The sequence below is a fragment of the Vigna radiata genome, unplaced genomic scaffold (assembly GCF_000741045.1).
Source record: "Vigna radiata var. radiata cultivar VC1973A unplaced genomic scaffold, Vradiata_ver6 scaffold_253, whole genome shotgun sequence".
NCBI classification, from domain to species: domain Eukaryota; kingdom Viridiplantae; phylum Streptophyta; class Magnoliopsida; order Fabales; family Fabaceae; genus Vigna; species Vigna radiata.
Genome location: NW_014544138.1, coordinates 265,921 through 282,807, shown reverse-complemented (window position 1 = coordinate 282,807; position 16,887 = coordinate 265,921).

Below are 16,887 nucleotides of genomic sequence, written 5' to 3'. Positions count from 1 at the left end.
CATAACAATTGATCTCACATTTTGAAAAAACTGTTCAATTGAGTCCTTTTTGTTCATAGTGGTCCCATATTCAAGTTTAAATTGTTTATTATAGTCCTTATTGTATACGATGATGACATGATTTTTAACATAACATTATGTCAGGACGGTTAAAATAACATTTGAATAGGTGAATGCATGAAAGAACTTATTGATCTCGTAACCAGTACCGTTAGAAAATTGACGTTGTAACCAAAAAGGAGTCAATTGAACAGGTTTTTCAAAAAATGGGATCAATTGTTACTAAAAAAAAAGGTAGGACCATATTGAACAAAACCTCCCAAGCTAGGGACCAAAAGTGGTCTTAAGCCTATATATATATATATATATATATATATATATATATATATATATATATATATATATATATATATATATATTACATTGATAAAGTATTATAATTAACATTGTGTTGTAATGTGTTGTAATATGGTAGTTAATCTTAATCAAATTAATTATCATGTCCAAGTAGTGAGTTTCTTATATTATTATATTATAGTTCTTTTCTAATAAAATTTTAAAGACAAATGAATATAACATCTCATTTAATAATATAAAATTGCTAAATAAATTATTATGGATATGATAACCATAAAAAAAATATAAGAAGAACGATGTAAGATTACACTAATCATCCAACAAAGTGTACTCAATGAAATAGTTACATATATATTCGAAAAATAAGAGTATAAACAATATAAAAGACATAAAAGTTTTTTAAGAGATGAATTCAACACAAAATTTACAATCCTTACAACTAAACAACTGTATAAAAATCTTCTTCAAGAAATAAATCATCACATGTTTTCTCATCTACTCACACAATTAAAAATGATTATTACAAAAGAAAAAAAATAAAACAATATAAAACCAACAAAACATACGAGTGTAAACTAATATGAAAATGAAATATCATATATCAATTAACCATAAGCAGTTTTAAAACACAAGTCACTAATAAAGACACTTTTAAACTAAATCATGAGAATAAAATATATTGATGTCGAATTACTTGAAAATTTTGCATTTATGATTAATACCCTCTACTCACAAGATTAGTCATTTTCCTGTCATAAGAAATCTAAATATGTTCTTTGACAATCACTACAAAAATTCATGAAATTACAGACGAAATTTTACTAACAAAAATATATTTATTGGCAAATTAGCATTATATACGGATTTTACCGACGAATTTCAAAATTTTTGTTACCGACATAATCATTATTGACATATTTTTTCGTCGTAAAATCCGTTAGTATAATGCAATATACATTACCAACGAACTTTTCTGTCGAAAAAACTTGTTGGTAATGTACATTTTAATTACCAACAAAAAAATTCGTTGTTAAAATCTATCTATAAATGAAATATACATTACTGACAAAAAGATTCATCGGTAAAACGAACGAGAATTTTCCCACCCATTTTTCCTTTCTTTCTGTGAGATAATGTCGTTATCTATTCTCTCTCTCACATTTCATCCACATTTGCGCGAGGAAGCTTCTTCTTCTCGTGGTCCCCTATCTCATCACCACAACTACAAGCTAAGCCGCCTCATCTTTGTTCTGTCAAATCACCGTCTCTATCTCCATCGTCGAAATACCGTTTTAGGTCTTTCACTCCATCTTTTTCTTCTCTAGCACGCTTAAGGAAGGGGCAGTGGTTCTATTCTTTCTCTTTCATAGAATTATGCAACTACACTACCACCATTACGCAACGCGACCATTGTTCGCTCTAAGTTCGGCCAAAGTCAATGTTTGTCACCGCTCTTACGATTAGAGACACACCTTGAACCGTTTAGCATGAGCGTTATTTATGTTTTTGATGCATTCTTTCGTTTGGATGGATAAAAAAAAAGATAAAAGAAAGAAAGAGAACGAGAAAGAAGATAAACCAAATCGAATATTTATAGATGGATTTATCGGCAGATTTTTTTTATCAATAATTACTGTTAGATAAAAATTACCGATAATGGTTTTTCTGACGATCAAAAATCTGTCAATAATTGTAAATTACCGATAGGTTTTATGCATTACCAACGAATTTTGACCGTCGATAATAAAAATACTTCTTAAGGATTTTCTTCCCTAAAAATCTATTTATCCATACTTAAAACAACTTTACTTCAATCTTTATACTTTATCATACTTATCCATCTTTATATATATATATATATATATATATATATATATATATATATATATATATATATAAATATCCAATAACATTTTATGAGATTCAAAGTAAGCAAAAGAAATTTGTTTGATACTGTCCAACACCATCATACCAAAGTTTCCACTAGAAGAGTCTCATCCAAAGCAATTTAGATGGCACCCAACACTAGCTTCATCGCCCAACAAGCTCAATGTACACCGAACGAGAACACCATTATATCTCCTAGGTTTTAATTCAAATTACTAGCGCTTGACAACATGACAGTAGTGCCTAACAGTATTAGAAAATCACAATTTTCCACTTTTAAGCTTTGATTTAAGTAATTTGAGACTCTTTGAGCTAACTCCCACTTAGTAAACCTTTTTATGATAAAAATTTTCATATTTTTTAATTCAACTAGTGTCATATTACCCGATTCCAAAATCTCACAAAGGTATTCTTGTCAACATATAAATCAATTTCTAAACTATTAAAAAATAGAATTATTCACATGTTTAATATACATAGTTCATCCTTACACATCAACATATCAAAATTCTTAATTACAAATCACCCAAAAATCATATTTTATAACGACAATTAAATAATTAAACATGCAAAGACTAAAATCAAGTTTTCACATTTGACAAAATTGCCAAAACAACTATAATATAGTCGAACCCCTCCAAACTCACAATATCTTATATATACACATAGAACTATCATAAACAATTTCAGACCTTACCATTATAATAATTGATTAACATAAACTCATTAGAAAATCTATTTACTCAAACTAAAAACTCGATTTGATTGAACTTAAAGAATTCATCGCAATGATCACTCCAATCAAATCATGTGTCAAAAGAACATGAAGTAAGATAAATAAGAGAGAAAAGATAATTAAAGAAAAATAGTTTATAGAAATAGTATTTTTAAAGTATTAAATCTCCTTCATAGAATTTATATTTATACTTTAACATTTTATATTAAAATATTTGAGTCTTATTATTTTAAAAACACTAACAATTTTAAAATGAATTTTTTTGTCTTTATAATAAGTTAATATATAATTTGTTTTTCCTTTTAAAAAAATCATATTTAAATATGGTATTTTATATTTGGGATTTAAAAATACTTTATTATATTGATTAAAGTATATTTGTTTTTAAAGCATACAAAAAATATAACTTGAGTATCACTAAATTAATTCTTTCCACCGAAAAAAAAAAATTAACTTTCTAATCATTTCATAACCCTTCTATTCATTATTGAACTTATTAAGAAAAAAAAAAACTATTAGCCAAATCAAATCAAATCTATTATATATAATTAGTTGTCTGCACGTATCTAACATGTTTTGTGGATTCTCACATTCCCATCTACCTTAGTTGTTGCTCAACCTTATCTTACTTTGCTTTTATATTTCAATAATTTTTCAGAATTCAGATCTATTTCACAAAAAAAAAAACAGAAATATAATAAATAGAAATAAAAAATGTTGAATATAATTATATGGGAATTAAATAAAATAAAATAATTATATTAAGAGAAAAAAAGTATATGTTTAATTTAAAAAATGTGACTGGACTAGAGAGTTAGGTGAAGATAGAAAGAAACAAAAATAACTTTTCAAACATATAACTAACAAGTTAGTTAATATTGACCTGTAGATAGGTAAGTTATATGTATAACCAGTAGGTAATGTGGATTATCTTTATAAATTAGAGCTTAAATAATTTGAGTAAATATTCCATAGATACTATAATTACATTTTCTGTTCAATAATGATAATTACTCTCTAAAGTTTACAAAAATAAAAAAAAAAATAAAAGGTGACTATAAATAAATATCCAAAAAAAATTTAGTGAAATTCATCCAGCATTAATGATATAATATTTTATTTTAAAATATAAAATAATTTAGGAAGAGTCAACTACAAAATTAAAAATAATTCTCATAAGGTGTTTTATACGTGCCGAAAACTTAAGAGTCTTGACGTTAACTTTCCCATTTATAAAAAAGGTGTAGTAGCTATTTTTATCTCACCGTTATGATTTTTCAATTTTTTGTTTTGTTTTGATGGTTTTGAATATACGAATATCCGATTAATATACCAAAAAAAAAAAATATAAAAATTGGGATTATTTTTACATTGAAAACTTTCCACGCTGTACCTAGCAGATTTACGAAGAAACATGTGTAATTGATTACAGTTTTCTTACGATCAATTATAAACATAAATATTAGTCAATTATATAAAAAGTTATAATAAATTATGACATTTTAATACTTATCATTACAAATATAAATTATAAAAAACATTTATACATTTTTAATGATTATATTATTAATGTATTTTTATATTGTAATCAAATGAAATATTAAAGTAATAAATAAAATAAATTAACATGATTAAATATTTTTTTACTACATGTTTTCTATTATAGAAATATTAGAAATAGGTTTTTTGGCCTAACTCAGCCCCACAAAACTAAGGTGAGGTTTGCACCTCATTTATATATTATTAATTGGCCTTATCTCTAGTCGATGTAGGACTTCCAACACACCCCCTTCACACTGAGGTATAAACATCTTGTGCGTGATTGTAGAAATTAGGTGGTCCAATATTGGCCCGAGAATGGGTGGAATAGAAACAGAAATGCCCACTTAGAACTCGTTAGGATAGGCTTTAACCATGACTCTGATATCATATTAGAAGTGAGTTTTAGGCCTAACTCAACCCTACAAAACCGGCTTGTAAGGTGAGGTTTGCACCTCACTTATATATTATTAATTGGCCTTATCTCTAGTCGATGTGAGACTTCCAACACACCCCCTTCACGCCGAGGTATAAACATCTCGTGCGTGATTGTAGAAATTGGGTGGTCCAATATTGGCCCGAGAATGGGTGAAATAGAAACAGAAATGCCCACTTAGAACTCGCTAGGATAGGCTTTAACCATGGCTCTGATACCATATTAGAAGTGGGTTTTTTGGGCCTAGAACCCACTCTAAAACCCACTTTCTAACATGGTATCAGAGCCATTGTTAAAGCCTATCCTAGCGAGTTCTAAGTAGGCATTTCTCTTTCTATTCCACCCGTTGTCGGGCCGCTATTGGACCACCCAATTTCTACTATCACGCACGAGATGTCTATACCTCGGCGTGAAGGGGGTGTGTTGGAAGTCCCACATCGACTAGAGATAAGGCCAAATTATAATATATAAGTGAGGTGCAAACCTCACCTTACAAGCCGGTTTTGTGGGGTTGAGTTAGGCTTTAAAACCCACTTTCTAATAAGAAATAAGTAATTAAAATAAAATAATTAATTCAATATCTTATTGATATTTATATTTTGTATTATAACTAAAATTTATTAAAATAATACATATAATTAAATTATATACTTTAAATTTTTAATTTTTTGTAAATTAATTAAATTTAATATATTTTTATTTTGGAATATAACTTTATTAAATTTTATATTAATTATTATTTTAATTTAAAAAAATTAATTTATATAGTTTTAAATTTGTTATCAGAATTTTTAGAAAATTTATTTTGCAAATTATTTTTGAAATATATTAATAAAGAAAAAATGATCTTATTATATCAATCAAATCATTCTACCAACTTTTCATTTTCTTTTTCTCAATATATAAACAAACACATTTTCCACTGTTTTTCTCTTCGTTTTCAATCTCACAGATCCATCATTAGGTCCAAACAAAACCTTAAAAATATGCTAAAGTTGATATTATAGCAAATTTCCAGCTCCAAAGTTTAGGTTATAAAATACTTTTGAAGGAAAAAATAAAAAAGAAAAGGATAATAATATTTTAATAACTTTTTTTTAACAATTTTTTAATAACAAGACACGTGTCACTATTTTATTGGTCTGTTTCAAAAAAGAAAAATCTGATGTAATCTAAAAGGAGTAAAACCTATAAACTGTGTAGCAACTAGTAGTTGTACCAAAACGGTAAGTGAATAGGAAGATTGGTACGAACAAACAATGGTATGTTATATTATAATTGGAACGAGACTATGAACACACTTTTCAGTTTCGTATTCTGAATTATTACTTTATTTAGGAATTTAGTTTCATGATTTAATCTCCTAAAATCATATTTTTTACTATTAATTTTGAAATTTTTTATTTATTGCTTTTTGTTTCTATTTCTCACACAAATAATAATAATATCTATTTATTATGTTGCTGGAACTAACTATTTTTACTAGATCAAATTCCTATAGGTATTGTTGTAGAATGAGTTTTCCACACCGGCTAAAACAACCATCATTAAAAAAATTGACAAAAACAACGACGGTTAAAATAATCGTTGTTAGAAATTTCAAACAACGATTGTTCTTAAGTAGTCATTAAAAATTATTCGAAAGAAAAATAAAAATAACATGATGTATATATCACAATGAGATTAGCAAAAACAAAACTACCATAATAAAGTAGACAAGTATCTTTATTTAACTATTAAAAGAGACATAAGTTTTCCATAGACTAATCATTTACTTGCTTGTGAAGCTGTGGAAATAAATGAAAAACAAGTAAACAAATATTTGAATAAATGTAAAGTACCACCCATAGGTGAGGAGGAGAGTTTTATGTAAGACTCGAGAAAATAAAGTTATAGAAATAAAGTTTTGTTTAAAATTGAGTATGTTTTCTTTCAAGAGTGGATATGTCTAATAAGATGTTGTGTGCATATATCTTTGTTAAAATATAATTATGTTATTTCTTTGATGTTATTTTAATACCGTGTAAAACATGTTTTGTTGTGCTTGTTGAATTGTGATATGTGTGTGTTTGATAATACTAATACAATGGGTTGCTTGTTGATAAAAGGGTGGTCTAGGATTGAATGATTGTGGGTTCAATTCTAGTGAAAAAGAAAGTTAAAGGAAACCTTTATTTTATTTGTATTTTTGTTTAGGGGTAAAATGATCTTTTACTTTATTTAATTGGTGTAGAAATTAAATAAGGGAGTGTAGGAAGTAAAAGAGGTGTGAATTAAATGAAATAAAATAAAAAAAAATGGATACTGGAACATGAGATAGAAGGAGAATAGAGATTTAGATAGATTTGGTTTTTAAAATATATTATTATAAGTGAAGGGGTGTATTACAGATAGAGTTTGGTTGGTTTATAAATATTAAGATATAGAGAGATGAGGGATTGTGTATTTTAGAAATCCTAGAAACTCTAAATCAAAGAGAGAAAACATAGAAAGAGAGGAGAGTGACGATTTTGGGAGAAAAAGAGAGAAAGCAAGAAAAACTCTTAGTGCAAAGGAAGATTTGGTGGTGTTTGGAGTTGTAGATAAAGTCCTACTATTAGCCAAGGTATGAGAAAACTTACCTATTTTTGTTTGTTGTATGTCATGCAATTTTGATTATCTTGATTGGTTAATTCTAGTTTTGATGCATGTGTGCATAATTATGGATATGGTTATCTATGGTTGTTGTTGGGAAATGATTTGCGTATGCATAAGGATAGAGTTTATATCATATTGTGATAGGTTTTCCCTATGAATGTATATATGATTTTGTGAGGTTATCCCATCATAGGGTTAATGCTAAGGGTGAACAAAGTTATGGTGTTAGGAGTTTTACCATGCCAATCCATGATGTAAAGATAACATGATAAACTTGTGCAATGTTTTTAGGTTTTGTTGAAGATATAATATGTGTATTGATGGGATTGGATGAATCAAAGGATGTAAAGTATGTGTTTGAGTGTGTTTACAACTGTATGAGATGATGGAATGCATGTATGATGTCTTAAGCATGTTTTCACGTTATTTGGGATTGATACATGGGGTTTGGACCTTAGGTTTTGGTCTAGAAACGTGATTATTCGCGGGAGTAATCGATTATCTAGGATGATAATTGATTATCCCTTCATGCATGATTAATTCTAGTGATTTGTTGAGTGGAACCACTCAGATAATCAATTATCTTAAGTGATCATCGATTATCAAGGATAATTTATGTACATGTGTATGTTTCGGGAATAACCGATTATCACTTATGATAATTGATTATCCTAGGGTATTTTTACTAGAAACAGTGCGTTTTGATGAAAAATTAACGTGGACCAAACTTGAACAGTTGTGAAATGTGATGATAACTAGAGAACGAGATTAATAATTATGTTTAAAGACAGTTTTGACTTGTGGTTGAGATTGGAGCATGAGTGAGTGTTGGGGTGTACCAGGTATGTGATTGATGAAAATGAGAGTGGTGGATATGTCTACTAGTTATACCTAGTAAATTCTGGTTCTATTTGTGGATATGTGCTCCCTTTGGCATTAGTTGTTGAAAAAGGAGAGATATTCCCTTTGGCATTGGTTGTTCAAAAGGGGGTGACTCTCTTTGGCATTGGTAGTTCAAAAGAGAGTGGTCTCCTCTTTGGCAAAGAGTTGTAGAAAAAAGAATGGTAATCGAGTGTTGAATCTTCTTTAGTGGGGGATAGATGTTCCATCTTGTGTGATAGGGGAACAAGTCCAAAGCTAGATGAAGGACGACTCGAGTGTATTTGTAGGGGAAGCTACAAATGGGTCTATAGGAACGACTACAGGCGAGTGAGGTAAGGTACAAGAGTAAGACTAACTCTTTCCACTACTGTGTTCATGGTACGGTGATGCTCATGGTGTTGTTCATGACTAGGATAGTCATGATGGTGGTGTATCTATGATGATGATCATGGTATTGAAGATGCTTCAGGTTATGGAATGTTGATAATGATGTTATTATAATGGTTATAGTAAGCAATTAGCGTAAATGCTAATAAGTGGATAAACCAATGGTCTATGTGTAAAATGTTAGTGATGACATCAAAGGTTAGTGATCAAGGATCGAGGATCGAGGTTTGAGGATCGAGATTGGAGATCAAGTAATTCATTATGATTGAATTGTTTATGTTAGAGGATTATGAATCCTATTATTATTACAACTATGTATGGGGGTGGTTGTTTATGATTAATATAATTAGTATGTTTATATCATGTAATTATGATTGTTTTAATGGTGGCTTAGCCCATACATGTTTGTGTTTGTGATTTGTGAATGATGTTATCAACAATGATTTAAGAGATTTTTGAAAAGTATGTTTCTGTGCTATGATAAAAGTTTAAAATTTTATTGGTTTTTGTAACCACTCTTGACACCCTAAATTTTGGAGCATTACACTTTGCAGAGGAACCTTACAACGTAGTGTGAAGAGCTTCACGGAGGACTCTCGCGGTGTGGGTTTTAAGCATGATGCAATGAGAACATGTGGTGTACGATGAGATCAGTAGTGCTTTGAAACTTGAAGTTTGTGTAAAGCAATTCGTTATTGGCAAAGGCTCGTAAAGGTTTACCATTGGCGGTAATGATGACTATGAAATCCAAAGGGAAGAGAAAATAAAAGTGCAAGGGAGAGACAAGATGAAAGTGCAAGAGAAAGAGGAAACACTAAAATGAAAGTTGTATGGGAAAAAATACATATTTTCTCTAAGTTTTAATGAAAGTTCTCTATATAACCATCGTTATTTATTGTTTATTCCACTTTTAACAATAGTAATATAGAGAATTATAGTCATTTCTACTTTTAATGATTGTTATTTACAGAACTGTTGTTAAAAATTTCACACAAAATATAATTTTGCCACTGTGCGTTTTTTTTATTACAGTGGCTTGTCAAAAGTTGTCAATTGATGTCATCAAAAGTCTTTTTCACACTAGTGCAATGTTTTAAACTTAGTTATTTTCAATAAAGATCATTGTAATATTTTATATATTTTGTTAAATATATTAAGCTATATTTATTATTTTAGGATTAAGTATTAATAATTTCAAAACTAATATGATGAAGATTTCAATTGTAGGTGATTTTTAGTTAAAGGTCTTTTCTTTAATGATTATATGATATTAAAAATTTATTTTAATCTTTAATATAACTTTCAAATATATTTGTTATGATTTTAAGTCAATCCATGTCAGTTTTGCCCTTAAAAACATCTTAGGAGGTGAAAGGCTGAAGGAATTTTAAATTGTCATTGATTTCAACTTTTAAGCGATGACTATTGATGTATTAGAACAAGTCTCCTAATTAATGGGATTAAGGGCATTTTTTTGTCTCTACATACAATATTAATATTCTAACCTCAAGTCTATTAAGATAACATTGTTAGGATCAGTCTTCTTCGAAGCCTAAAATTTTGCCGACATTTTATCTCTTTAATTTTACTTATCACAATAGTTGTAGTGGGTTGTAAAACTAATTTGTTAGTTTGTAGAGAACCAAATATGAGTATTTGATATGGTAGCCTTTATTCAAAAGAAAGATACAAGTACAACAATACATATAATTAAAATGTGTATATTCATATCTAAAGTAAAATTTATCTACAAGAAATTTGTTTGAACATATAGTACATGTATCATATGTTAAAATGAGGAAGGTCATTCATTTACTCTTGCCAAGCATTTATGTTCTCTAAAATCTCATTGAAAACTTTTTCTTCTACATTTATCAACTATAAATTCAACATGATCATCTGATCCCAACCTATGTTAATGTAGTTTCCTGCGTGAATAATGAGAATTGACAACCCATGTGTATATATATAAACACACATATGCATTTAGTGCTTGTTATGGAATCAGTTTAAATCTCTTTTTGGTCCCTAAGTTATAAGTGGATGTTCAGTTTAGTACCCGTTTTTAAAAATGTAAATCTTTAGTCCCTAAGTTATAAAAAAATGTATCAAATGAATCATTTTTTAACTTGAAATACTGTTTTTGGTTGTTTCTTAACAACTACTACATCTTTAGATTACTCTGATTTGTTTCTTAATAATAACAGCACTTTAGATTGCTCTTTGTACTTTGACCGTGAACATCAAAAAAGGACTCATTTAATACATTTTTTATAACTTAGGAATCAAAAGTTTACATTTTTAAAAGCGGGGACTAAACTGAACATCCATTCATAACTTAGGGACCAAAAAGGAGTTTAAACCTTATGGAATCACATCCGCAGACATAGAGGGGATATCACTTGCTTCTTGTAAGCCAAGAATATCCTTTTTCTTTGTTTGTAGACAATTTAATTTAAAGGGTAACATAATGGTCAACAAGAAACTTAAATAGCTCCAGAATCATACATTTACAACATGATAAGTTAGAATTTTTCTCATAAATGAGGATATTGAAACAACATTTTATCTGAATAGAAAACTAGAATTATGCACAACCTACCATAAATATAAAATGAACTATTAAGTGATTTTTTTTTATTTTTTTTAATAATAATAAATTTAAGATTTAATTATTTTAGTGATTTCTTTTTTGTTGGAAATTGTATATCAGTTTTCCAATTTTTTTTTTCAATTAGGTTTTTAATTTGGAAACATTACATAAAATAAGCCTGTTGTTTGGGTCATCTTCTTAAATTATGCAAAAGGCTTTTGTGTTTCTTGAAAATAAACAATTTTTTTAATCTGAAAAATTGTGATTCATAATTGTTAGAATAAATAGTTTATTGTAAGGAGCTATGTGCTTTGTGTTAAAATCCAAACAAAATTAAATCTTAAAACCACAGTTTAGAAAACTTGCCCAGACATTTAGTTTCATTTGTTGGTATCCCAATTTTGACATTCTATCTGTTTATCTGATTTAAACCATGTATGTTTTTGAACATTCTTGTTAATCTTTTACTCAGACAAGATATGTAAGATTTAATATATTCTTTGGTCAGAGGAATGATACATAAGAAAAACATCATATGTATTGGAAAGTAATGACAATAAGGTGATTATACACTACAATTTTAAAAACAGTATTATAAATGTGTATATATACATTGCCCGGATTATTTCTGTTGTCCATGTTAAATCTTTCTATTCATTAGGTGTTTGATAAAAGAGGAAAAATACTGCATTTTGGATCTTCACTTAGTGGTTCAAAATAATCACACTGATAATTATTATCTATCCTTTATTTTCAAAAACATCTAAGGTACTTCCCAATCATATAAATAAATACTTTAAAATTTTCTATCATGCATGTCAGCGACCAAAGAGGAGAAGCATCAGTAAAGCATTAATTATTGTATATCATTTTTCTTCTTCTTCATGTAAATTTGATCTCTTTTGCTATTATCATCTTCATCTTACAACCATAGTTGTACGTTGAGAACTATAGGAGATAAAATTTAGTATAATTGTGTTGCTTGTAGACAACAAAGTTACTTTGTGAAAAATTGATTTATCTTTACTATTCAACGATATAATTTATAAGGAAGAAATTTTTTTAATAACTTTTGACAATTTTTTCATATATGCTTATATGATAACTTGTAATGAGTCTATTTTAAATATATAAACCAATAAAATAATGACACGTAATATATTATCAAAAAATTATTAAAAAAAATTACTAACATATCATAGTCCAATTTATACTCACATACTCAACAAATAAAATTGACTAACATATTAACTACTTAAAAGACTCTAAGGCTTAATACATTAACTATCAAAAACACTCCGACAGGATGGGCAGAATGCACTAAACTGCACTTACTATAAACAATTATAATTATCTATAAAATAGTTCAAATAATCTAAACTGAACTAAAAAATAGTTAAAATAACGGAACTGAACTATTTTTTAGTTCAGTTACAATATAATAGTTCACTTAACTATTTATTCAAGAATTCTGCATTCAATATATTGTGCACAAAAGAATATGTTACAGCTTCTGATTTAGGCATATGAAACACCACTTCTACACAGGGAAACACCCATTAAACAACATTTAGAGAGACGAAATCCAAATCTAATTAATTAAAACCTAAAAACAGATTTGGATTAAATCCACTCCTTGAAACTAGATGAGAGTTAATCTGTACAGAATCAAGGTCACCATAAATTAAAGAATAGAAACAGGTAGCAACCAATTTTGAGAATTAATATGTGCAAAAAAGAATACATGATATGGAACTTAGACATGAGGTTCAGAGGAATCTTAAGATATACTTTAGCTCATGCAATCATGTTCTGCTTGTAAGTTCACATATTTCTTTTATTGTTGTATTCATGTTATGAAGGGCCATTTTTTTCACCTGTTTTCATAAACCCAAAAAAGTATCAGACCTTGTGAATTCAGGGCAAACATCTAACCGGACAAAGGCTAAATTGCTAAATAAAAGTACTATTACGAAGGCTACCTCCCCTTTTTCTACTTTTGCAACATTCTCAGGGGACACAACACTCCAGATCAATAATAACAAACTTGATATACACTAAAAAACACAAGATAAAAAGTGAAACAAAAGTCAGTGCCTAGATAATGATATCCTCAATCAGCAATCACGTGGAAAGCAACAAAAATTCCACTCACCATTTATGACCCCCAACATAGAAAACTTCAAAATATAGCACGGTGCTTCTTTCTTGATCTTCAATCATCCAAATTAATAGCATTTGAAGGTTCCACTTCATCTTGAAAGGTTATCTCTACAAAAATAAAATAAAATATTTCATTAGTTTTAAACACTTAAAATATAAATTAAAAAATATATAAATTTGTCATATAATCTCATCTTACTCAAATTCATCAAGTTCTTTAGGATCCTTATCAAAAAGTACAGAGAAAGGTGTTCCTTTTAACCAATCTTGTGTGCAAACAAACACTTCCACTATTTTAGGTGTTAGGCAACTTCGATAGGGACTAAACACTCTTCCTCCCGTACTGAATGCACACTCTGATGCTACGGTAGAGATAGGAATGGCTAACACCTCTCGAGCCATGCTCGCAAGGATAGGAAATCTAGTCGAATTGACTTTCCACCAATGTAAAATATCAAGTTCAACTGACTTTAGATAAGGTTCAGGATCCTCTCTCAAATATTTATCAAGCTCTGATATATAATCAAATCTACGTCCTGTAGCTTTTAGGTAGAATCTCATGCCATCATGCCATGAGGATCATCATCATCTAGTTGAGATTCTTGTTGGCTACTTTGAGAGCCCTCCTCAATACCTTGATATTGTTCATAAAGTGTTTTTAAAGATGACAATAATTTTGACTTCAATTCACTAGCCATACTAGATTCAAATAGGTAGTCAATGAAGAAATTAACATAATCCAACTTACTCCTAGGGTCAAGCACAACAGCAATCAATAATAATATATTAATTCCATTAGGATTTCTCCAATATTTTTCATACTTGCCCTTCATCCTCATTGCCATCAATTTTATACTCACATCACTACTTTCATAATATTGTCGAATTCTTTTACCAATCCCAAACACCTCCTTCGTATACATATGACTGGTGACATAAGAAGAACCAGAGATGCGTAGGGTAGAATCATAAAACATTTTTAAAAATGGTAGAATAGACCTCGCATATTCCGAATCCTCTTCTAATGGCACACCACCATTACTTTTGGCCATTTCAACACCATATTTCTTATCTTGCATATCTAGCAAGACAAAGGCATCTTTGTACTTCAAGCTTGCATCTAACATTAAGTAAGTTGAATTCCACCTGGTTTCAACATCAAGACAAACAATACCTCTATAAGAAATTCCCTCTTGTTCAACACATGCCTTGAATCTAGAAAATCTAGCTGGAGAAGATTTCACATATTTAACTGCACTTCGGATTTTTGAAATTGAATCTTTGATCTCTTTTAAGCCATCCTTCACAATTAAACTTAATATATGAGCACAACAATGCATATGGATATATTCTCCCTTTAAGACAAGACAGTTCCACGAACTGGACCCCAACATCATTTGCTGAAGCATTATCCACAGTGATACTAAGGACTCGCTTTAACTCCCAATTATTCAAACAGGCCTCAACATGTTTAGCAATGAGCTCCCCTGAATGTCCCGTTGTTTGAGAAAAATTCAAAATTTTCTTTTGAAGTTTCCAATCATTATCAATAAAGTGAACTGTTAAACTCATGTAATTTAGGTTTTGGATTGAAGTCCATGTGTCTATAGTTAAACAAACCCTCTCACACTGCTTTGATAGAAACATTTTCAACTTTGCCTTTTCCATTTCATAGAGTTCGCACATTTCATGCCTCAATGTAGTGCAGGATGGGACATCAAATAGTGGTTGCAAGGACCATACAAAGTCACGAAAGTCCTCATTTTCCACAAATCGAAAAGGAAGCTCAGACTTCACAAACATCTTCACCAACTTCATTCGAGATGCATTTTGGTCAAATTTAGAAATAGTTGGTGAAGGGCCAACACTAACTTCTGTAGTTGACATAGAAAGTTTTTTCCTTTTGAATGCTTCTCTATTAGGATTTCCTTTGCATCTCGTCAAATGATTCCTCATCCCACTTGTTCCAGTCAAATATTTAATCAAATCACCACAATAATTGCATTTAGACTTCTTCTCAGAATAAGGCTTTTGTTTAGTAAAATGTCCCCACACATCAGACCGACCTTTACTATTCTCAGTTGACGACATGTCGATACAAGGAGGTAAATGATCAATTCTAGAAGTATTTGGTGTAAGAGTTTTTACGGTTCCTGACAATGCAAAATCCATCTGATAACAAAAATTAAGATTTAAAATTTTGGTATGCTGGGCTGAAACTCCTTAATTTAAGCAATCAAAATAGCCAAACAATCTAATAAGAAAAGAGTTTCCCAAATCACTGGAACCCACTGTGAGGAAACTCCCCTCTCTTTTATGAGAGAGGAGAGCAATGGTTAGCATGTATCAACGACAAATAGTTAGCATAATTAATCACAACCTTATATTTTTGTTGAGTCAATTTCCTAACTCATTTTCATTAATCTTTTTTCAATATGGTGATTTTTGTGATCCTTCGGCTATCAAAATTTCAATACTTCAATCACATTGATCATCTAGAAAAGAGAAAGAAATCAAATACAAAAACTAGTTAAATAATGAATTGTGTGCCACAAAGTTTACAACAAGAACGTATTGTTGATCACAAAAAAAGAGGGATTCCTAAAATTACCTGATACAATAATGGCTAAAAATATAAAATTACCTGAGAAGCTGCAAACCACTGAATTATGGTCTTTACTTCAAGATCAACAACAAACAAACTTTATCCCACCAGCCTCTGTAAAACCATTCTCATGATTAAAAAACATAATGTAGAACTAACAAAACAACAGTTGTTTTCCTGTGTTTTCTTCCCAAACAAACAACAAAGCATTTTCTCTCTGATTAAAATCTAGAAAAAATTATGTGCTTTTTGCATTAAATCATAAAAGGACTATATACCAACCATGAAACCTTGTCATATTAATAAGGATATCACAGCAAAGCTAAAGACTTGCTAGATTCTTTTTGCATATTTGGGTTCCATGAAACACTTACTTTTCCAAACTGAATGAGTTGAGGAACAATTCGCAATACAGTTGAAGATGGGATCGCAAATCCTACGTATTTCAGTATTAATCCCAATTAAGCTTCCTTTTGAATTGAGAAGGGGGCCTCCGCTGTAAACATCATAGGAAAGAAATGCAGCATTTGATATAACAACCGTTAACACTCAATACCGTCGTGGAAAAGAAAAAGAAAAAGAAAAAGAAAACATTTTGACCAAGTAATCAGCACCAAACTCAAGAAAGGGAACTATTTCTAGTTCATATATGGAAAGGAGCCTAG